This window comes from Equus asinus, chromosome 4, assembly GCF_041296235.1.
Source record: "Equus asinus isolate D_3611 breed Donkey chromosome 4, EquAss-T2T_v2, whole genome shotgun sequence".
In the NCBI taxonomy this organism is placed as follows: Eukaryota; Metazoa; Chordata; class Mammalia; order Perissodactyla; family Equidae; genus Equus; species Equus asinus.
Window position 1 is genome coordinate 51,827,724 of NC_091793.1, and position 26,045 is coordinate 51,853,768.

At 33.8% G+C, this 26,045-nt stretch overlaps 1 long non-coding RNA gene across 3 annotated transcripts in view; it reads left to right on the forward strand.

Annotated features, from left to right (window-relative positions):
* Positions 1–26,045, forward strand: part of LOC139045064 (uncharacterized) — a 150,338-nt gene that overhangs the window by 86,556 nt on the left and 37,737 nt on the right. The window lies entirely within an intron of this gene.

Consider the following 26,045-nt stretch of genomic DNA (forward strand, 5'->3'; position numbering starts at 1 on the left):
AAAATATGTTAATGGATACATAATATAAATATATGTAAATTGTGACATAATATCAAGCATATATGGAGGAGAAATGAAATTATTGAGTTTTTGTATGAGATTGAAGTCATTCTCAACTTAAAATAGACTGTTATAATAATAAGATATTTTATGTGCATCTATGTTACCACAAATAAAATACCTATAGACGTTACATAAGAGAAAAACAGAAAGAAAAACATATTAATACAAAAAATCAATGAAACACAAAGAAAGATAACAAGAGAAGAAAAGAAGGACAAAAGAACAACAGAAACAGAAAAGACAAACAGAAAACAGTGAACAAAATGACAGTATTAAATTGATCTATTTCCCTCTCAATAATTACTTTAAATGTAAGTGGATTAAATTTTCCTATCAAAAGACATAGAGTGGCTGGGGGCCAGCCTGGTGGCACAGTGGTTAAGATCATACTTTCTGCTTCAGCCGCCTGGGGTTTGCCAGTTTGGATCTCGATTGTGGACATGGCACTGCTCAACAAGCCATGCTGTGGCAGGCGTCCCACATATAAAGTGGAGGAAGATGGGCATGGATGTTAGCTCAGGGCCAGTCTTCCTCAGCAAAAAAAGGAGGATTGGCAGCAGACGTTAGTTCAGGGCTAATCTTCCTCAAAAAAAAAAAAAAGACATAGAGTGGCTGAATGGAAAAAAGAATAAGACAATGATATGCTGGCTACAAGAGACTCACTTTAGATTTATGGACACATATACTAAAAGAAAAAAAATGGAAAAGAAAATATTCAACACAAATGTTAACCAAAAGAAAGTAGGAGTGACTAAACTTATATCACATAAAATAGACTTCAAGTCAAAAGCTGTCATAAGAGACAAAGAAGTATATTAAATAATGGTAAAAGTTCAATTCAACAGGAAGATATAGCAATTATAAATATATATGCACCCAACATAAGAGCACCTAAAATATAAAGCAAACATTGATAGAATTGAAGGGAGAAACACACAACAATAAGTGATAATAGAATTCAATATCACACTTTCAATAATGGATAGAAAAACCAGACAGAAAATAGAGAAATGGCAGAGTTGAACAACAATATAGACCAAACGGATTTAACAGACATTCTACTCAAAAGTAGCAAAATGATAATCTTCTCAAAGATACATGGAACATTCTCCAGGATAGATCACATGTTATGTCACAAAACAAGGCTTACCAAATTTATGAAGATTAAAATCATTCCAAGCACCTTTTCCATATACAATGGAATGAAACCAGAAATCAATACCAAAAGAAAGAATGGAAAGTTCAAATACATGTGGAAATTAAACAACATACTTCTGAGCAAGCAATGGGTCAAAGAAAAAAATCAAAAGGAAAATTAGAAAATATCTTGAGAAAAATGAAAATAAAACCACAACATACCAAAACTAATGGAATGCAGCAAAAGTTATAATGATAAACATTTAAGAAAAAGGAGAAAAATGAAAAAAGAAGGAAGATTTTAAATGAACATCCTAACTTTACACCTCAAGGAAATTGAAAAAGAAGAACAAACTAAGCTCAAAATTAGCATAATGAAGAAAATAATAAAGATTAGAGCAGGAATAAACAAAAGGGAGACTAGAACAAAAACAGAAAAAAATCAAAGCAACCTAGTTGATTTTTTGAAAAAGTTAACAAAATTAAGAAACTTTAGCTAGATTACCCAACAAAAAAAGAGGGAAGACTCAAAAAAATAAAATCAGAAATGAAAGAGAAGACATTACAACTGATGTCACAGAAATAAAAAGGGTCATAAGAGATTACTATGAACAATAAAATGCCAGCAAATTGGATAACTGAGAAGACTTGGATAAATTCCTAGAAAAATACAACAAAATGAGCCCTAATCATGAAGAAATAGAAAGTCAGAACAGACCTAAAAATAATAAAGAAATTGTATCAGTTATCAGAAACCTCCCAACAAGAAAAAAGCAGAACCAAATGACTTCACTGGAGAATTCTACCATTTAAAGAAGAATCAATGCTAATCCTTCCCAAACTCTTCCAAAAAATTGAAGAAGGGCGAACACTTCCAAACCCATATTATGCAGCCAGCGTTACCTTGATATCATAGCCAGATAAAGACATCAAAAGAAAAAACCCAAACACTACAGGCTAATATTCCTGATGTATAAAGATGCAAAAATACTCGACAGAATTACTGCAAATGAAATTCAACAGCACCTTAAAAGTGTCATACACCATGATCAAGTGGGATTTATCCCTGTTATGCAAGGGATGCCATCACCATACAATATCAATTAATGTGATATACCACATTGATAGAAAGAAGGATAAAAATCACATGGTAATATCAATAGATGCAGAAAAATCATTTGATAAATTTCAGCAGTCTTTCATCATAAAAATTCTCAACAAACTAGGAATAGAAGGAAATCATCTCAACATAAAAAAGGCCATATATGAAAAGCCCACATTGAACATTATACTCAACGGTGAAAAAGTTAAAGTTTTTCCTCTGGGATCAGGAACAAGGCGTGTGTGTTCAGTCTAGCCACTTCTCAACATAGTACTAGAAGTGCTATCCAGAGCAATTAGGTAAGAAGGAGAAATAAGAGGGATCCAAATAAGAAAAGAAGTAAAATTGTCTCTGTTTGCAGATGACATGATCTTATATAAGAAAATCCTAAAGACTTCACAAGAAACTGTTAGAACTAATAAATGTATCCAGTAAAGTTGCAGGATACAAAATCAACATGCAAAATGGTTGTGCTTCCACACACTAATAAGGAACTATCTGCAAAGGAAATCAGGAAAATAATATCATTTACAATAGCATCAAAATAGTAAAATATTTAGGAATAAACTTAAGTAAAGAAGTAAAGACATACACTGAAAACTACAAAACACTGCTGAAACAAATTAAGAAAGATACAAACAAATGGAAAGACATCTCATGTTTATGGATTAGGAGACATAAAACTATTAAAATATCCATACTACTCAAAGTGATCTACAGATTCAATGTAATCCATGTCAAAATCCCAAAGGCATTTTTTATAGAAACAGAAAAAAGCAATTCTTAAATTTACATTGAACCATAAAAGAACCCACATGGCCAAAACAATCTTAAGAAGGAATAACAATGCTGGAAGCACCTCTCTTACTGATTTCAAACTGTATTACAAAGCTCAAATAACTAAATGGCATACTGTACTGGCATAAAGACAGACATATAGACCAATGGAAACGAATATAGATTCCACAACTAAATACACAAGAATATGGTCAATTGATCTTCAATAAGGATTCCCAGATTAAAAAATGGGGAAAGGACAGTCTCTTCAATAAATGGTGTTAGAAAAACTGGACAGCCACATGAAAAGAATGAAATTGGACCCATTTCTTATGCCATATATAAAAATCAACTCAAAACGTATTAAAGACTTAAATGTAAGATCCAAAACTGTAAAACTTCTACAAAAAAAACATAGGAAAAAACCTTCATGACATTGGTCTTGGCAATGATTTCTTTAATATGACACCAAAAGTACAGGCAACAATAGCAAAAACAGACAAGTGGGACTAGTCAAACCAAAAACCTCTACAAAGCAACGGAAACAATCAACGAAACAAAAAGGCAACCTATGGAATGGGAGAAAATATTTGCAAACCATATATATGCTAAGGAATTAATTCCCAAAATGTATAATGACCTCCTACAACTCAATAGCAAAAATATTTCTAATAACTTGATTGTAAAAATAGGCAAAGGACTTGAATAGATACTTCTCCAATGAAGACGTATAAGTGGCCAACAGGTATATGAAAAGATGCTCAATGTCATAATTATCAGGGAACTGCAAATCAAAATCACAGTGGGATATTACCTCATACCTGTTAGAATAGCAACTATCAAAAAAAACAGAAGAAAACAAATGTTTGTGGGGATGTGGAGAAATTTGAACCCTTCTACACTGTTGACAGTAATTCAAAATGGGGCAGCTTCAATGGAAATCGGTATGGAAGTTCTTCAAAAAAAGTTAAAAATAGAACTCCCATACCATCCAGCAATTCCAATTCTAGGTATTTTTCTAAAATAATTGAAATCAGGATATTCAAGAGATATTAGCACTACTATGTTCATTGCAGCACTATTTATAATAGCCAACATAAGGAAACAAACTAAATGTCCATCAATGGATGAATAGATAAAGAAAATGTGGTATATACATACAATGTAATATTATTCAGGCTTAAAATTTCAGGAAATATACAATATGTGACAACATGGATGAATCTTGAGGACATTATGCTAAGTGAAATTAGCCAGTTATAGAAGGACAAATACTGCATGATCCCACTTATAGGAGGTATTTAAAATAGTCAAACTCAGAGAAGCAGAGAGGAGAATGGAGGTTGCCAGGAGCTAAGGGGGAGAGGAATTAAGGAGTTGCTAATCATAGGGTATATAGTTTCTGTTATTCAAGATGTATAAGTTCTAGAGATCTCCTGTACAACATTTTGCCTATTGTTAACAGTAATGTATTGCACATGTAAAAATCTGTTACAATGGTAGATCACAAGTTAATTGTTTTTACCACAATAAAATCAAGCAAAAGACTTACTCCTTGCCCTTAAAAGATGTCAGTTGTAGAGGATTAAGTTTATGTGAATTCATGAGCATCCATTCCATTCTTCCTAAAAATGTTGAGCTAGAAACCAATATTTGTTGTGTTATCTAGTTTTACAACCACAGATGTAAATATGAAGCTCTATGGTTCTAATTGGGTAGATTCCTCCTTAACATATTATTCTTCTCTCCCATTCTGTCCTCCTCTGTTTCTTTTTCTTCAACACTTTTACTTTACTGACCTATAGGCATTCTTCTCCCATTACTCCTTTAACTACTCTTCTTTACTTCTGATAAGTTGCTATCTTTGAACTTTTCTACCTACTCCATGACTTGCTTCCCTGAGAACTGTCCCACAGTTCAGAGGTGGAAGACTAAGTAATCTTAATTTAATTGTCACTCTCAAGTGAAAGCTGGTTAAACCTATTACCAGGGGTGGATCCTTGATCTAACTGAATAAACAAACTCCTTTGATTATTTGGGATTGAAATTCAGAAATCCTAGCCAGTCTTTCATGTTGATTGTACCAAGTAGATGAAAAACTGACAACTGTAAGAAATCTAAATTTCCAACCAGGAGCCAGTCTGTGAAAAGGAAAGAATAGAGCAAACACATACAATTAAGACTAGAAAAAAGTTCCTGACACTATCAGACTTCCATTTCCCAGTGCTAGTCCTTGGAAAGACCTAGCTGAACTTCCATTTCTTGTGTTCTCTGAGATACTTCTGTATCCTTATGAGATATCTTCTTCTTAACTAATGGCGACCTAATTATAGTGGGAGTGCGTAACTTTCAGTCAAAAGATTTTGACCTGGAATTTCTTTCTTTTGCCTCTTTCTCTGGATTTTCTTTCACTTCCCCTCTTTGCCCTTTCTGATACCTCCATTTTTTAAAAAAAATTTTTTTTGAGGTCTGACATAATCTTCTGTACTGACATTTATTTTCTCTTCCCTTACCTCTTGACTCTATTTTTATTCACTCTTTATGTCTTTTTTTCTGCCTTTTCTTTCTCATGGTATTTCTGATCCTTACCTGCCCGTTCTTAACAAAATTTTCCTGTATAGTTTCTAGGTCTGTTCTCATTTCATTGCTTTTCTTCTCTTTCTTACTTACCATCTCCCACTTTTGAATTTAATGTGTCTCCAACTTGAGGCGAGTACATGTTTAGGTTTATTTAGGTTTTTTAAGCTCTACAACTTCCCATCCATGTGAGACAGAAACCTACAGTGCTCCATTATTAAAAAACTAAAGGGTAAATGCTGTTTTACCTCTAAATATATAAACATACTACAAAAGAACAGATAGGTAAAGACTGAATAATTTTTTCTCATCAAGACAACTCACTAAAATCCATTTCGTTTTTTTCTTTTCATCAAAGAAAATTTTAAAAACCCTCCAATGCTTTGAGGTCAATGTGTCATGTTTTTACTGTAGCATACAGACCAAAATTATCAGCTTACACTATGTGAGAATTTGACAAGTAAGGTTTAATCTAATCTTGCCCTCAATTAAAAACACGACTACCTAATTGTCATTCAGTGTTCTTCTTACAGAAGCTGAAAATATGCATGTAAGTGGAATTTCTGTGAAGGTAATGTTTATAGTCATTTCTGGGTTATTTCACTTTATGGGAATGTATTTCCTGACATTTGTCCTATTGCATTATGATCAAAGGGCTGTGGTGCTGAATGTAGCAACTTCTCCAGGAAGGCTGACTGCAAGTGACTATATTAATTTCTAAGCAAAGGCAACCTCCTTTATGCACCCTAGCTGTCAGAAATCCTTTGCAGGTTACATATTGCTAAATGTAACAAATTTCTGTCTACTGGGATTCCATAGGATATTTCGGATATTTTCATAAGTATAAAAATATGCACATATGCTGTTGACAATAATTTGAACCCAAAGAGATAAGCCTGTTTGAATCATACACATGGATGTTAATCCAATTTTCTTTTATAAACAGATGATGAGAATTTTGCTGGTAAATATAAAACCAAAGTTGATTTTCAGATCCCTGCCCTCTAACCTACCAGAAAAGAAAATTGGCCTAAGTAATCATGTAACTCTCTGAGCCATATTTTGAACCTCTCACATATCAACCAATGGGCCAAATATGCTTATTTTGCTACTTTTAATAGTGTATAATGTCATTGATTTGTTATGCTAAATGCTTTCTGGGAAGTGACTCTCTGGAAAACCTTACTTAGGAACATAAAATTATTTAGGTTTTTTTCGTTTACTGATTTTCATCCATGTAGAGAAATACAAATATTCAAAAATATTTTCAACAAGGCGTTTTATGCACTAAAATTTTATTTAATCGTCATATTCAGAGATCTGCTCAAATATCTCCTCCTCAGAGAGGCCTTCCCCCTTCAGCTTATCTAAAAGACAGCCTCCCTATCACCTCTTACACCATATCTTGCCTTAGTGTTCTTTTTAGCACGTCATTCTTTTACATGTATGCACAAGTTACTATTTATTGCTCCATCCTCAGCTAGAACATTAGCTCCACAAAGGTAGAGATCTGTTTCTTTTGTTCTCTACTGTATCCTCTGGCCAGAGGACAGTGTTACTTGGTGAATGAATGAATCATAGCATTATCTATAATGATAAAAAAAGAGATGAAAGTAAACTAAATGACCCACAATCAGAAGATTGTTAAATAACCTGGTATATATTTATAACTTAAACCATTAAAATGATGTTTACTTTGTAGTAAAGAGACTTTTTTGTTGTTGTAACATTATGTGAATAAAGCAAGACCTAGAATTGTCCACGCGATATGAACATAAGTAAAAAAAAATACTGAGAAGAAACACCCCAAAATATTTATAGTGCATGTGCTTGGATGGATACATCATGGATTTTCTTTATTTCTAAATATTTTGCAATTCTTGTTTACCACCTGTGGTCAGAAGAAATAAGGCAAAATGGAAGAAAAAAGGAAAGAAATACAGAGGTGATTGAGTATTATAAACAGATCAGCTATCATGCTAAGGCATTGTAAATATGAAGACTTTAACAACTAATAATAGCATACGATGGTTTTTGAGTACTCAGGTATGTGCCAGTATTGTTTGAGGTATTGTTTGAAGTGCTTTACATAAATGAGATTGCATCATTCTTATAGTTACTGAATTTGGTCAGTACTATCATTGTTATTATCCCTATTGTATAGATATAGCCCAAGAGGTCATCTTACTTCTCAAAGTTACTCCACTAAGAGGTGGCAGACCTGGAGTTTGAAGACTTGTCTGATTCAGGGTGTGTAGTCTTAACTTCTGATTAAGAATAAGAAAAGGAGTAACTCAGAGGGTTTTGAAATAAGAATAAAGAAGAAAATTTTTCGTTCATAAATTCATATCTTATTTTTTAAAAAAGAAAGCAGTGTAAAATGTGTTATTATTTAAAATGGCTCATTTTGGGGTTAGTCAAACATGTAGAGCAATCTTGAATATTTGGGCATAAATGTGTAAGTTGCTACTGGAATGTAAATTGGTGAGTTACAGGACACATACTATGTGTGTATATGTGTAACATGTATGTGATAATTACAGTGTTTTGGTAACATGCCAGGCTACACTGGACAGCAAGTGGCCTTAATAACTCAGAATTCTGTATATACAGAAGCTTTTAAGTCTCACTTCATTTTTTTTACATGTATATAGAATATTATTACGGCTTTGTGTCTAGATGCCATTTTGAAGTGGTCCGAAAACTTTTGTTTCTGTATTTAACTTTCTAGTGTTCACGCTTTCCATAAAAATTAACAAAACACCTGTGACTCTACCATTATGTGGTAGAAAGTACATGAACTTTGGAATTAAATTGGTTTGGGTTTGAATCTCCAATGAACACTGTACCCTATGGTAGTATTCATGAGGCACAGCCTCTAGTGTGTGATTTATAATGGGAGTTCGGCTGAGAGGTTTTAGTATTTCTCCGTTGTTCAGAGGACAGGCCATCACAGTTCTATAAAACCAAATAATCCAACTGTCATTTTTGAAGTTAAGAATCCTGGGTATTTATTATTTGTTAATTATAACAAATGAGTTAATTATATAACTATAAACGTGATTGAAGTCACAGCTGACAGTTGAAAATGCCTCTACAAAACAATATACCCAATTCTGTTCTCAGTGAAAGCAGTGCAGGAAATTTAATTGAGGGTGCCAGGTGGCACAATAGGTTATGCATTAGTTTGTCCCCTCTGGAAAATTAAATTTGAATTTGGCTCTGGTCACAAATGAAATGAGTCATTTGCTTCATGCCACTAAGGATACTCACAAAACCAAAATGACATTTCATTGAAAAATCACCTGTTAAGAAAAAAGTCTGCAGTCACTGGGGAGTTTTCAAGAAAAATAAACAAGTGCATAGGGCAAAAAAGAAGGGATCTATGGGCTACTGTGGATCATAGGCTCGCTGAAAATCTGGAAGAAGAAAGTGCTGTAACACTTGCAAGCTTATATTCAGCCAGAGAGTCTTAAATTTTCGCCCGTGCTTCCTATTTTTCCTAGGAGATTATTCACTTATTTTCCAAAGAAAATTTCCTGTTTTCCTTGTCACAGGTTTAGCCAAATGTCAGTTTGTATCAAATTATCATGGATTACTGAGCTCACTGCAAGGAACCATCTAATTGTGATTTTGAACCATATGTTTAGATCTTCCTGTGCTTTCAGGTAGATAAATAATATAAATATAAGTCATTTAGGGGACTAACAAAATGTTCAAGTGACAGGCTTCAAAGATAACCTTGGTTCAGAATTAATGGGTATTCTTTTCATTGTTACATTTTTGTCCATATAATAATCACATAGCAAGCATTCAGACAGATGATGAGATTAATAACAGAACAGTCAAATTCTCAAAACAAACAATAAAAACCTGGTTCTTTCATACTCACTATTGGAGAGATATAGTATGCAAATATTAAAATCATCTTAATTCCTCATATTTCAGGTACGTTTTACTAGATTCTAAGTAGATACATTCAATTTATTCTTTTGGGGCCTCCAAATTTGAGGAGACTCTGCTCTCTGAGTCAGACCATGTCCATTTTACTTTCTTCTCAAAGTAATATCCAGACCACACTTGGCTGTTCCAGATGGCCGTGTCTTGCCTGATAGTTGACACTTTCTGAGTCTGAATGGTCCTGGCATCTAAGCTGTCAGGCCTGTTCATGCTGGGCAAACTGAGGGAGTCTCTAGCCTGCAGTTCTACCTCAGCAAGCAAATTCCAGACCATTCCATTCCATCACTGGAGAGGTTGTGATAAAAATTTATAGCATGACTAGGCAATGATAGTGACAAAACTTTATTCACAGCCTCCTGGATTTTATTCCCAACAGTACTTGCTAGGCAAAGGTCCTTGCTTAGCAATCTTATTAGACCTTAAACAAAGGGACAAACCTCACTTTAAGTAGATTAAGAGGATAGGGGCATGCAGCAAGACCTACAACTAAACAAACTCATAGGATTTGCATAGGTTAATTCATCCTTCCTTAGTGCAAACATGCAAATGTATTTTTACAGAAAAGAATGCATTGACTCTCTGGAAAACCTTACTTAGGAACAACTGCCCTAAATTTATTAATATTCTCTACTCATATAAAAAGGAGAAGTTGTTATAATTAACATGATTGGAAAAAGCTCCATAATAGCAAATCACAATAAACATGCACACATGAGAATGAATATATCCAACTCTCCTACAAAAAAAGGGGGAAAAGAAAAAGAAAAAAAAAACCTTATATTCATAGCTTCTGTGTTTTATATGGCCTGAAAGAAAATTACCTTCCTTATATTCTATTAATCTTTGATTATCTTAAGAACCCTAAAAACTAAAAATTATAGTTGGCTTTGTGTGATAACTTCTAGTCCTGTATTCTCTAGGAGGGCTCAATATATACGAACAATAAAGAACTCTCTCTGCAATTTTCAAGTGTGAAATTGTTCTTTTGCTTTGCTTATTTTCAGATTTTTAAAATCTGACTTGAAAAGTCTGGCAATTACGGAAACAATGAAGAATTTGGCAATATGGCAATATGGCAAAATTTGGCACTATGTACTGTCTTACTTCTAGGAGATAGGCATTGAGTTTGAGCCATTGTAAATAAAAATTTTCTTAGGCCTCTGCGTGATTGAATATTTCTATCTTAGACATTCTGGAGACAAATACCGCTTTTCAATGATAGGTATAAAAACCTTCAATTTACTGTCTAAATATCTTTTCAGCTACCAAATTGGAAAGCAATTGGCAGTTTTATTAAATGTTAAATACAGTTTTAGTTTTTCAGAGCTTCTTTTGTTACCTTCAGAATAGACTTCCACATGTTTAAGCAGAGTTTTTGAAAACAGCTTAAAATCAATAGTGAATAGAAAAGTAGCTCTGTGGGACTTTCCAAATACATTTCCTTAGTCATACCATTATAGAAACCATTCCTGCGAATTAGAAAGAGTGTATTGTATCTGAGTTGGGATTTATTTGAGGTTTGTATCGTAGTGAGAATACAATATCACTATATTGTATTTTTCTAAAATTTAAAATTTCTGAGATTTATGACTCAATTCACTGGAAATTTGAAGATATTCTACCATTATCCTTATCTTTAATCAATTTGTCGTAATATATTTCTAATTTATAAAATAGCCAGCCCTGGTAGTCTAGAGTTTAAGATTCTGCGCTCTCACCACAGCAGCCTGGGTTCATTTCCCCATCAGGGTACCACACCACCTGTCTGTTGGTTGTCATACTGTGGTGGCTGCGTGTGGCTGTGATGCTGAAAGCTATGCCACTGGTATTTCAAATACCAGCAGGGTCACCCATCATTCATTTCACCTACAATACCCGAGCTGAGCTTTAGATACTTGCATATAACTTTACTGCCATTAGGTGCCATTTCCCTCAGTCTCCATTGTGGGAAAATAAGCAAATATGATACACGCCTTTTCCTTTTCTATCAGTGGAAGGAGGTTTCAATGTTGATGGTACCCCAAACCACGAAATGTTTACACAATTACCCCTTTGGCTGTCTGATTTCTTCCTACGTCCTTCTGCCTATACTACATTTCTAAAAATAATATTCCCCCATAACATAACCAACTTTAAAACTGCAAACATACCAAATTCCCTCCAGAAAGACAAATAATCCCCAACCTCATCAGCTATTGCAGACAGCTACGGGAGTCTGGGTGTCTAAGCCCAAGGCTTCTAGGTGACACCTTTCATTTCTTGAAGTCTATTATTAACCCATTTCAAGAAAAATAATCTATAAATGCTGGTGGGAGAAAGGGAGAAAAAACACAAGCTGAGACACTCACCTTCTCTTTGTTCAAGCATAGTCTCCTCTGTCATGGGGCCATAGTGGATGTCTAGGATTTTTTAACCCATTGCCAATTCGTTACTACTTTTGTCTTGAGCAAGAACCTTGACTATCTTCGTATTGTTTAGTTTAGTTTGTTTGTTTCTGCTTGGAAGGATGACCCAGAATATTCTTGCGGGATTTCATCCTTACGGTGGTCCTACTTGTAACGGATTGCGATAGTCTTTCATTACCTTTCATGACTAAACAGGTGATGTTAGGGGACCCTCTACTTCCTTTCGTGCTTAGCTCACTCAATATACATTTGTTAAATGACTGACATATTCCAGGCACTGTTCTATCCAGTGGGGTACTTTGGTGGACAAAACAGACACATATCTCTGTCCTTGAGTCACTTACATTCAAGCACTAAGTGATGTATAACAAACATTAAACACTAATAAATAAGCAAATTTTATGTAATGATAGAATTAACTAGACAATTAATAATTATCTAATTAATTATATATAATTAATCATTTATTATATTTAATATATTATGTTACATTTTATATATTATATTATTATAATATATATCTTATATATTATATATTTATATGTATATAATTATATTTATATATTTAAATGTATACTTATAATTATATATAAAAATTATATTTTATATATTATATATAATTGATTATTATACAATTAATTATAATGATATGATTAATTATAAAATGACAGAATTAACAAGATAGAATTAATTTAACAGATAATTGACTAATTAATGTTAATTTATGATTAGTAAGTAATAGAATTAAGAATTAATAATATAGAATATAAAATGTATGGAAGAGACAATGTGTAGAGAAGCGTAAGGAGGGCTAGAATTCCTGGAGTGGAGGAATTATGACCCAGTTTTCCTTAAAAATGATCCATTGTCCCAGGCAACCCTGTAACCTTCTTTTGGGGATTGTTCACTGAGTGACATAAAGAACCCCGATGCCCAAGTAGCAGTATCAGGTTGTAATTGGTGTAAATATTGTTTCAGTTACATAAAAAAACCAAGGGGATTATTTGTTTTCCTAAGGGCAGGCACCATGTCAAATTCTACTCTAGGAGACCTGACACAGGAGTTTTGGTTATGAAAGGAAGATAACGTATGTATAGACCATTTACCATATCCTATCTGTGTAAGATAGCATCCGAAACTAAAAGTGATTTGACTCCTTGTGGTGGAAAAATTAATTTTTTAATAGAAATTTCATCATTCTGTAATACCAGCTGCTTCTTGTTGATCAGTTAACTGATAAGACCAATGTTTTGAATTTTACTTTTTCCATAACACGATTTCCTTGAAGCAATGATATCCTCATACCAGGAGAGTGGATAAGGCACTTAGCAAGTCCATGAATGTTTGCGCTAGTACGAAATGATGAACAGAGAAAACAAATCTAAATCTAGAATACGTTTCTTCCATTCCTCCTCATTAACAGAAGATGTCCATGTCATAAGCTTAACACTGGGTATTTGGTTGGCTGCACTCTTTGTGGTTACTGAATTGAGGGCTCAGGGATGGTGGTTGTTACTGGAAAATTTGGTCCATGTGAGTGATACAACAAGGTCAGCACTGATTGAGTGGAGGACTGTGATGTCGAGCTGATGAATATGGTTCCTTATTATCAAATGACCATTTTGTTTAATAACCCATTGGACAAACAGTCAGGTGGCTAGAAAGAGATTGAATGATACACAAACATCAAGTGAATGGGTATCCTTGATTAAGTTTCTCTTCAGTAGAGTGCGGCTTTTGGTAAACACCTACATAAAACAAAAATATTTTTGCAGTCTAGGCCTACTCCAAAAGGACCAAGAACATCCCTCTTCCCCTAAACCTCTCTTAAAAATGATCTTGCTTCTAAGTCCTAGAAGGAGTCAGCATTGTCCAATTGATCTTTCTGTGATAATGGAAATTTTTACACAACTGTTGTCTAAGATAGTGGACACTAGACACATGCAACTACTGAGTACTTGAAGTATGATTAGTATGACCAAAGAGCTAAACTTTAAAATTTAATTTAAGCTTAAATAGCCACAGGCAGTTTGTGGCTACTGTATAAGGCAGTGCAGCAAGCAAACCATTAATCACACACCTTGTTTATATTTCTGCCTCAAGCTTTTTAATATAATATAAAAAGTTTTACCCTAGGATGATTTCTCCACTTTACTAAGATTTAAGTCTCCCTTGTTCTACCCCAGGCATACCTGCTAGTAAGTGGACTAGCTACTTACTCAAGGTGTGTCAGCCATAAAGTGATGAAGCCAGGATTTGAACCAAAGCAGCCTTTTCTTTAGAGACCATGCTCTTCACCCAGTGCTGTCCTCTAGCCTCCCCAGGTGCTTCAGTTAGAAACTTGACAGTCATCTCAACCTCTATCTCTCATATCTGACATCCACTTGATCATATATTTTTGTCAATTATCCTTCCAAAGTTCTCCCAAATCTATCGTTCACTCTTTATTCCCTCTGCACCCACTATTTCAAGCCTCATAATTTCTCTCCTGGATTTAAAAGTAGACATCTCTTCATTTATGGATCAATGTCATCTATCGTTGTGCCTGACACATAGGAGGAATGGATGCATGCCTCCGGATGCTTTGTATATGATCTCTCTAACTGCAATATTGCTCTATCTCCAATTCACTCTCCAGTTGCCACTAGAATAATTTTCTGTAACAAAAACCTGATTATCTATCATTTCTTAGCATATCATGTAAGTCCTTCATTATCTAACTTCTACCACTTTACCTCTCTGGAGTCATTCTCTACTAATCTTTTCATTGTTCAGGTCACCTCCTATCAGCTTCTCAAGTGTGACCTGGGGACCTAGTATAAAGACGTACTATTGTCCTAGCCTATGCCATTTGTGCTCTTCTTCATCTGGCACATTGTTGACCACTCTTAATTGAATTTAAGACTCCATAAATAATCCTAATACTAATTTCAATTTACAGAAGATCTACTATACACCAGACCCATGGCCTATATTTTAAATCCTTGCAACAACACTTTGCAGTAGGTGCAATTCTTGGCATGTATGAGGAGATTGAGGCCCAGAGAATTGATGTCATGTTTCCAAGTTCACACAGTGAGCTTGCAGCTTTAAATCTGTAGTCAAAATCTGTTCCCCTTTCTGTATATCTGTTTTAGACAATGGTTCTCCTAAAAAATTTTCTTTTACATGTCCAAGTTCTCTTAAATTAAGATGTAGGCTCACCTGTATTAAGTAGCCCAAGTTCTTTATAGCATTGTGTTTATTTTTATAAATCTATTACATTGTATTGTAATTATTTTATTTGTTATCTAGAGAATATCTTATTAATCTTTGTATGTTTGGCCCATAGTATGAACTCAATAAATACTTGCAGAATGGATAAGTGAATTAATGGAGTTCACAACATCTACTTTCCAAATTAGCTTCTTTCTATTTTTAGATGTGTAATATTTTTTCTAACATTTCCACACCCTTCTAGATACTAAAAGGCAGAGAAAATAGGGTTTAAACCTCTATTATCTCACTTCATTTATCTCTTTACACGAAACTAATCTCTTCTTTATATTAATTTTAATTATCTTATCTTTAGTTTTTCTACAATTGATGAATGCCATATCATTTACTCCTTTTACTCCATCTAATTCTGTAATGTCGGATTTGTTATTGGTGATTATATTTACGTGAAGGCAGGAACTACATGTCTTTCTCTCACTAATATGTACACTGATCTAGAACTGTGCTTCACCCATAGAAAATGCTTGATAAATATTTGTTGAAGATGGAACCCTATCCAAAGCAATCTTGGAAAGAACAAAGCTAGAGGCATCACACTCCTTGATTTCAAACTATATTATAAAGTTATAGTAATCAAAACAGCATGATATTGGCATATGCCAAAGACAGACATATAGACCAATAGAACAGAATATAGAGCCCAGAAAGAAATCCACACATATGTGGTCAACTTATCTTTGACAAGGGTGCCAGGAATACAAAATGGGGAAAGGATAGTCTCTTCAATAAATGGTGTTGGGAAAAGTGGACAGCCTCATGGAAAAGAATGCAACTGGACCATTATCTTACAGCATACACAAAAATTAACTCAAAATGATTTAAAGACTTGAACATAAGACCCGAAACCATAAAACTCCTAGAAGAAAATATAGATGGAAAGCTCCTTGACATAGGTCCTGGCGATGATTTTTGGAATCTGACTCCAAAAGCAAAAGCAACAAAAGCAAAAATAACAAGTGGGACTACATCAAACTAAAAAGCTTCTGCACAGCAAAGGAAACCATCAACAAAATGAAAAGGCAACCTACAGAATGGGAGAAATAATTGTAAGTTATATATTTGATAAGGGGCTGGCATCCAAAATATATTAAGAACTCATACAACTCAATAACAAAAAAAGAAACAATCCAATTAAAACATGGACAGAGGGTCTGAATAGACATTTTTCCAGGCTCAACATACAGATAGCCAATGGGTACGTGAAAAGGTGCTCGTCATCACTAACCATCAGGAAAACGGAAACCAAAACCACAGTGAGATATGACTTCACACCTGTTAGAATGGCTATTATCAAAAAGACAAGAGATAACAAACACTGGCAAGACTGTGGAGAAAAGAGAACCTGTGTGCACTGTTGATGAGAATTTAACTTGGTGCAGCCACTAGGGAGAACGGTACAGAGATCCCTCAAAAAATTAAAAATAGAACTACCATATGACCCAGCAATTATCTGCACCCCTATATTCATTGCAGCATTATTTACAACAGCAAAGATATAGAAATAACCTAAGTGTCCATAATGGAGGAATTGATAAAGAAAATGTGGTATATAAATACACACACGATGGAGTATTATTGTCATAAAAAAGAAGGAAATCCTGCCATTTGCAACAACATGGATGAACCTTGAGAGCAGTATGCTAACTGAAATAAGTCAGAGAAAGTCAAGTACCATATGATCTCACTTACATGTGGACTATAAAAAACAAAAAAACAATCTGAGCTCATGGAAACAGAAAACAGATTAGTGGTTGCCAGAGACAAGGGGTGGGGCACAGGTGAAATGGATGAAGTGGGTCAAAAAGTACAAACTTCCAGTTATGAAATAAATAAGTCATGGAGATTTAATTTACACCATGGAGACTAATTAATAATACTGTGTTGCATATTTGAAAGTTGCTAAGAGAGTAGATCTTAAAAGCTTTCATCACAAGAAAAAATTTTGTAACTATATACGGTGATGGATGTCAACTAGACATTGTGGTGATCATTTCACAGTATATACAAATACTGAATCACTATGTTATACATCTGAAATCAATAGAATGTTACATGTCAATAATATCTAAAAAAGAAAACTACGAAAAATAAAATATGTACACTCAAAAAAATGTGTTGAAGAAATGAACACATGCAAGAATTAATTATATAAATATATGGAGGAAATTTGCCTGCATTTTCCTCAATATAAACAAAATTGTCTCTCCTGTAAGCACTGGAGAAAGGAAAAGTCTCCTCTGAGTTGGTGCGGAAGCGGGATAAGAGCTGTGTTCAAGAATATGAAGGGACCAAAAGTGTCAAGTACCCCACAGTGTTGAGAAGCTTTCTGCCAGCTTCAGAATCTAAATCCTCTCACATTTACATACTATATTTCTTCTTTAGTTATTTCCTTTAGGAAATTCCTCAAAAATATCAATTCCAATATATACTATGTTATGGAAAATGCAGTCTTTTTTACTTAAACTACGTAATATTTATGTATTTACAAGTCCCAGTTGTCGAATTAAGCTTTTTAGATTTTTGCTAGTTAGTTTAGTTAGTAGACAAATCCAAATTTCTTTTAAAACATGCTCTAAAGAAAAAGTCAGACAGAATTGCATTTAAGTATTAAGTTTTACAGGAGCCTTTTCTCTTCTTATGCATATTTTATATATTTTTTCAATTAACCATGGAGATGATCTATAGAAAAGAGATAATTTTGATATGAATTCATGTTATGAGTTAAATTTCATTCCATCCATTTATTCATGCATTTATTCATTCAACACATATTTATTATCTACAATGTGCTAGAAATAATGGTGCCAGCACACAGTAGTGAAAAGATATGTACTTTTAAAAAAATTTACTATGTAACATAGTTACTCACTGACTTTCGTTTTACTTTTAGAAAAAGAATAACTTAACTCTGATATGTAATAAAAATCATCCATATAAACCTTAACATTCATTTCAGAAACTATTCTTGACCATTTTTCAGTTTGCTGGAATTTTGTACATTTAAGTCTCACTCAACTCCTCAGAAAAACTGTCAAAAGTACAATTATTGCGTTTTAGAGCTGTAGCTAATCTTAGAGATAAGCCAGTCACAAAACTCCTCAAAATGAAATTTCACTGAGGTTTAATGATTTGCCTGTTTCCTCAGTTGTTAAAGGTGAAAATAGCATAAAGCCCAAGTATTGTGATTCTTAATTCATGCTCTTCCTTTTTTTTTCCTTCAAGATTGGCACCTGAGCTAACAAATGTTGCCAATCTTCTTTTTTTCCCTGCTTTTTCTCCCCAACCCCCCCCCCCCCCCCAGTATACAGTTGTATATTTTTAGTTGTGGGTCCTTCCAGTTGTGGCATGTGGGACGCCACCTCAACGTGGCCTGATGAGCAGTGCCATGTCCTGGCCCAGGATCTGAACCGGTTAAACCCTGGGCTGTGGAAGGCGGAGCATGCGAACTTAACCACTCGGCCACCGGGCCGGCCCCAATTCATGCTCTTCTTATGACATCATGCTGCATATTTTCCACCACAGGAACTCAACTTTTTCACTTAGCAGCATTCAGATGTGAATAAACAGCATGGCATTAATTTCTATATCAGAGACTGCTATTTACTGAAATCTATTTGCTTTTCTTCCTGGGCACACAAATTGACTACATGCCCCAGCCTTTCTTGCAGCCTTTCTTAGGTGTGAACAGTCATTGAATTCTATCAAACTGGATAAAGTGGAAATGCTATGAGCCATATCCAAGACAAGGGTTAAAAAGATGGATTGGGGCGCTGGCCCTGTCACATAATGGTTAAGCTCCCACATTTTGCTTTGGTGGCCTGGGGTTCGCCTGCTGGTTCGGATCCAGGCACAGAGCTACTCACTGCTCATCAAGCCGTGCTGTGGCAGTGTCCCACATACAATATAGAGGAAGACTGGTACACATGTTAGCTCAAGGACAATCTTCCTCACCAAAAAAGAAAAAAGAAAAAGATGGATGGGCTAGTTCCTCACTCTCTTTTCCCCTCTAATGACTGGATGCAAATGATAATGAGAATCTATAGTATAGTAGGACCATAGATGGAAGAATCTTGGGTCTCCTAATTAGTACTTACAGAAGAGCTGCCTGAAGATCAGGATTCACCCCTTGAACCTGTGAGTGGGCAAGAAATAAACTTCTCTTGAGCTTGAGGCACTAAACTTTGTTGATGGATTTGTTTTGGCAGCTTTGTATTACATCTCACTTGGGATTCTTACTGACTTTTTGGAATCTAAATATTTAAGCACCCAAAGTGACTATTCCAATGGAAATTTATGCAGGTGCTTTGTCTGGGAGAGGCTAGATGAGAGAGGAAACTGATTTTCATATAAAAAAGCTTCATTTATGTGAAATTTTGAGTATGGAGATAGTTCTATTCAAACATACTATTCTATGACTAATTGATAACTAAGAAGTTTTAAAGCCGTATTTCTATATTAGAAGTGCCAGTGCGGGCCTGTGAATTGTTGTTTTTTTTTTAAATTTAGCTCTTGTTGACTCTTATGAAACTTTCAATGAATGTCTGCCAATAAATGAAGAAGAGCCTTACTTACATTTCTTAAAGACTGAGGGATGCAATAGGTTATGTTTCTGTTTTTGTAATCACACGCATTGAAAGAGCAAATGGGGTAACACTGATGTTCTCCAATAGTTTTACTTTATAAATATTTTTGTTTATTTTTATTCATAAACTTTACAAATTCTCTCTATGTCATATTTTTCTGTAGTGGTAGAGACAAGTATTTAGACAAGTGGTAGAGACAAGAGAACGAGTTTTTTGTTTTTCAGTGTTTTTTTTTGGTGAGGAAGATTGTCCCTGAGCTAACGTCTGTGCCAATCTTCCTCTATTCTGTATGTGGGATGCTGCCACGGTATGGCTTGATGAATGGTGCATAAGTCCACACCCAGGATCCAAACCCATGGAGCCTGTGCTGCCGAAGGACAATGTGCGAACTTAAGCACTATGCCACCAGGCTGACCCAAAAGCAAGTTTCTAAAAAACAATGTTTTACTATTATAATGAGTAATGAAGGTGTAAAAATACATATGTATGATTATATGTAATATATTATGGTATGTATACCATATAAAATATAACACGTGTGAGTATGTGTATGTATGTATGTGTACATATATACATATACTACAAGGCACTTCCCTGGTCAGAAATATTTAACAATACTTATTTATAATCCCACACAAACATACATCACGTTGCTTCATCCTGATATTTCAAAAATTCAATGAAATAGTGTTAACATTTAATACAGTTACTAATTTTAATATTTCCTTAAAAAGATATTCTTGTCAAAATTTTGAAAGTTTAAGGTAGAAAATTTGAATATGTAATATCATCTGGAAATACATATGTATCTAAAAAGTAATATTAGGTTATTCTCATTGTCATTCCAGTTTGTTAAAGAAAAGCATCAGGGTTTTCCACAACTGTAGTTTTCTCCGTTGTACTTTAGATGCACAGAATTAAATGAGTAATAAGCCCTCATTTATCAGACATACTCATCATCATCAGCAGCACTTAGCACACTTTTGTTGGTTATTTGTTAGATAATTTTAATAAGTTTAGTAATGTAATAAACACCAGCAAACTCACCACTGAAAACCTGAATCATCTTCCACAATTTGCCTATGTTTTAGTTTTCAGCTATTTTAATGTCCTGTTATTTGTTTTTGTATCATAATTTCTGTTTTTGTAATTAGTTCTTTTGTTCTACTTCTTTATAGTCTATAGTAATTTTTAAATCTTTTTAGATGCATTATACTTGTTGAACTCATTCATTTTGATGCTTCCTACCTTTCTAATATAAATATTTAAGGTTATAAGATTTCCACAAAGCATTGATTTTGCTGAATTCTACAGGTTTTTATAAGTATTACTTTCACAATCATTCATTTCTAGGAATATAATCAGCTTAATTGATGTATACATTACATACAATAAAATTCAAATTTAAGTGAACAACATGGTAAGTTTTGAGACAAAGGTACACACTTATATAACTACTACCACAACCAAGGTATAGAATATTTCCATTGCCCCAAAAAGTTTCATCATGGCTTTTTGCAGTAAATCCCCTCCACACCCTCACCTCAACCCTGACAATTCCTGATTATTAAAATTGCCCTTTGTGGAATTTTATTGAAGTGGAATTATATAGTATATGATTTTTTGTTTCAGGGTTCTTTTACTTAGAATAATGCTTTTAACATTTGTCCTTATTGTTGTGAACAAGCAATTCACTCCTTTTGTATAGATTAGCCACAATTTGTTTATCCCTTGACCAGTGGAGGGACATCTGAGTAGTTTACAGTTTGTGTACCTAATGAATAAAACTTTATGAACATTCATGTCTGAGTTGTGAGTGGACATATATTTTCATTTCTCTTGGGTAAATAGGAATGGGATTGTTGGGTCTTATGTTCAGTGTGCTATAAGAAACTACCAAAGTATTTTCTAATATGGAACTCCTACCAGCAATATATAGGATTTCCAGTTGTTCTACGCTCTTGCAGACACTTGATATTGGCAGTTTCTTTCATTTTAGCTAACTGAGCATTCACATGTCTTGGCTATTTGTATTTAAACTAAAATTAAATAAAATTTTAAATTTCAGTTTCTTAGTCACATGCCACATTTCAAATGCTTAATAGTCACATGTGAAAATGCAAGCTGTAAACTGGGAGAAAATACTTGAAAACATATATCAGATAAAATTCCTTAATATAGAATATACAAAGAACTCTTATAACTCAATAACAAGGAAAAAACCTACTTTAAACATTAGGAAAAGTTTTGAACAGACACTTCACAAAAGAAGTTTTATTCATACCAATTTCTTCTTTTCATAAGTGGTTTAGTTTTGTTATTGGTTTGTTTTTTGTTTTGTGGGGTTTATTTTTGTCTGGAAGCACAGGTTTTCTAATAATTTTAGTGTGATGTGTTTTGGAATTGACCGTTCCAGGTTAATTTTCCTAGGTACAAAGATGGACTCTTTCGATAGAAAGATCAGGTCTGCTTTTATTTCAAGAAAATTTAAAATATTTAGCTCTGTTGAATTGTTTTGTTTTGTTTCTAGGTCTACCAATTCCAATTGTATGTATGTTAGATCTCCTGTGCTTGTCTTCTATATCTTTTTTTCATATTTTAATCTATTTTTTCAAGTTTATTTTTGTTCCCTTTAATTTTTATATTCATATTCTCTGTATCTGTCACTGTACATTCAGTCTTATTTATTTTCTCTTGGGCATTTTTTATCTTAATATTTATTTGAGTTTATTTTCCCTTTTCTTCAATATTTTTTCCTGAATTACAAAGTTTTCCCTTTCTATTTTCAGGTTTTAATTTCTAATTTATTGTAGTGTACTTTAGCTCCAACAATTATTGAATTACGTTTAATTTATATTGATGTTATGTACCAGTTTTCCTCTGCTTTATGATTTGGAGTATTTCTTCCCTGAAAAGTTTTGAATTTAACTGTATCTTTTCTTCTCATACCCTCTTTTTATGAATCATGGGCTCCTGTTATGGTTGTTGATAAACTTTACAATATTTTTTAAGACCAGCAATAATAGATTATTCTGTGGATGGAGGATATAAGAGTTTGGGTGACTCTGTCTATTTGTTCAAGATTACCTTCTTCAGAGTGAAGGGCAGTTCATTTAATAAATGGTGTGTTGGCAGAGGCTGATTTTTCTTTTATATTACCCAGCAACATCATTTGCTCTTAGTATATCAGCTGTTTGTCAGGCAATATGGGAAGGCCAGGACAGCTCCCAAAGGCTGAAAGAATGGCGAGCAGACGAGCAGTAGGATGAAGGTCCAGAGTCACCAGAAAACCGTGGACCATTCACTCTTCACTACCTGGAATCAGAGAAGACTTTACCCTCACCTTCTCTCCCTATGAAACAATATTAGAAGGAGACCCTCTTTAGATTCTGTCAGTCCAGTAAATTCAGAAAGGGAGGAGTGGAGAAGCACTGCCTAAATTTAGTTATTTTCACCTGTTTTAATCAGATTCTTAAATGCATACAGCTTCAGATTTTACTCCGGACAAATCTCTGACCAGTGCATTAAGTCATTGCCAGTGTCAGGCAGGTCCTGTTTGCTCTAAGGCAATGGCAGGGAGAAGCAAGGCAGAATCCCAAGAGCTTTATTTCTATTTCATCTTTCTATGGCATTGCCTCTTTGCCCCCAAGCCAAAAATTCTATTCCCTGCCCTCTCTCCCCAACTCCTGACACAAGATACACACTAGTTCAAAACAGAACCCTGGAAGCTTTGTGTGGGTTTCTCCATTTATGAATGTTTTCTACTTATCACCCTACATTGATCTGGCAGGAGGAAACCAGCCAAAGAGGAGCACTAAAATGGTGCTGTACAGAGTGGAAGCATTAAGTCGCTAGAACATTCATGAAGGATTCCCGCAACTAGCATAATTCTGAAAAGTTTATGAGAACAATTTATTAGAATTTATTTTAATAAAAGAAATTCATGACAGAAATGATCCCTATAAATTATGCAAATTTCATCTTTGAGCTGGTTTTAGATTAAAAAAAAGAAAGATATTTACTTTGCCAACATATTTGCTTTAGTAGGTAATCTTGGTAAATAAGTTTCAAATTATATTTTCCTTCTAAAGAGTAAATTATGGACTGAATTTTTAAAAGTACAATTAGAGGAAAGAAAAAGCAATGCTTTTTGGAGACTGTGAAGTTAATAAATTTTGTTCTACTGAGGCACTAAATAAACTGCAATGCAACTGCACTTGCTCTTTACATAAAATTTTGTGCACTAATAGATTTTAAAATTTGTGTCAAAATTTTAAATGAGTATATTGGACATAAAGACATATAACCAGATAATTATTCAGGTTCAGATTTTTCATGGCCTCTTAAGTTAAATTAGAGTTTTGTGATCCTTGGTTTGTTTGGGATGCTATTTAAATGTCCTAAATTCTTTGTTTTGAAAACCAAACACTTAGAGATGTAAATATAATAAAGGATGCAGTAATTTAATATATATGCACATATGTCATTTTCCTCTTACATGCATGCATGCCAAATAAGAAAACAATATTAGAGTGGTAAATTGGGAGACAGGAATCTGGCACTGATCCATATAAAGGATGAGAAAATTTACCTAATCATTCAGAACCCCCATGTATATAACAGAGATAAAAGCATCTCTAAACCTCCAGGGTAGAATCCTTGAATGGAAGATTTCATTTAAAATAAAGTCAGTATTCTCTTAGAAAGCTCCTCAATATCAGTTTAAAAGAAATTTTGCATGAATAAAGCAGAATAGTTTGAAGATTTTCAATAAAGTGCAGATTATTTTTTTAGACCTTCTATTCCGAGACACAGAACTTTGATAAGTGAAAAGACTGGAGCAAGTAGAGAGCTTTTATAGACCCTGGTGCAGTGTTGAGTACCTCGCAGAAAGCCACGCATCTCTATTTAATAATCCATTCTCTAAGGGCCTTGGGATTTCAGATAAATTTAAATAAATCAGCCTTGATTTTCCAGACAGAATTAGAGAACCTATGATTTATGGGCCACTCAAACTTGTACCTGTAATAGTGTAATGACAAAGTAGGAGAAATTTTAGATAAATGTCAGCTAAGATTACAGTTAAAACTCATGTTTCAATTGGGTCTTGTCTGTGCAATATGCTCTTTGTAGCTTTGTTTTGTCAATGTATCAAATGGTACTTGTATTTTATAGAACCTTTCCACATTTATTACTTTCACAAAGGAAAAAATATACAAAAATGGAAAAAGTTCTGTGTACTGGGTCAAAGCCCACACTAAATTTTAAAAGATAAAATCAAAATAATATTCTATCTGGTACTCTATCAACCCTGTTAAAAAAAAAAAAGGAAACCTTTATTTATTTTTCTTGCTACAGAGCTGGAAACCAGTAACTTTTATTAAGATAAAATTTTATTAACATTGTCTTCATTTTGAAATACTCTGAAGTTGGCTGGGTAGGGATTTTTCACTATAGTTTTTTTATTCATTTTTAAATTGGAGATATAATTAAGAGAAAATGGAGTAATTAACTTTTCCTTAATTTTTGAGGGGAAACACGGCACTTAGCAGTACTTTCCATCCTTCGTAGAAGACCAAAAGGTGCACTATTGTCTCTGGATATAGATCAGATTGAATATGAAGGAAGTAAGGCAGAGGTCTTCAAAAAATTTACACTCAATCCTGTTAGTTTTTAAAGTAAATCTTCTATTCAAAATACATTTCAAAACATGACTAAATGCATATTAGTTGTAAAATTGATACATATTTACTGTACAGATCTTGGAAAATAAACGTATAAGGATGAAAAGTAGTGTTACCTCTAATCTCACCTTCTGGCTCCCAACACTCTCAGCATGTAGAAAATTATTTTGGTTTATCAACCTCCAACATTTTTCTATGTATACGTATGTATTTCTACATGAAATTGTAGCCATATTTATATTACATAAATTTTGTATCCTGTTTTTTGTCTTTTTGTATTATTTTTAAAATGTTTCCCATCTTTTTTAGTATTCATCCACAGAATTTTAATATCCACATAGTAGTCTATCATACATCTGTAACATTATTTCTTTAACTCTTCGTTTATTTTCGTAAAAATAATTCTCCTGTACTATGTAAAGTGCAATATAGTTGCCTAAATGAGAATACCAGTTGAGGAAGACAATTTGAATAAATTATA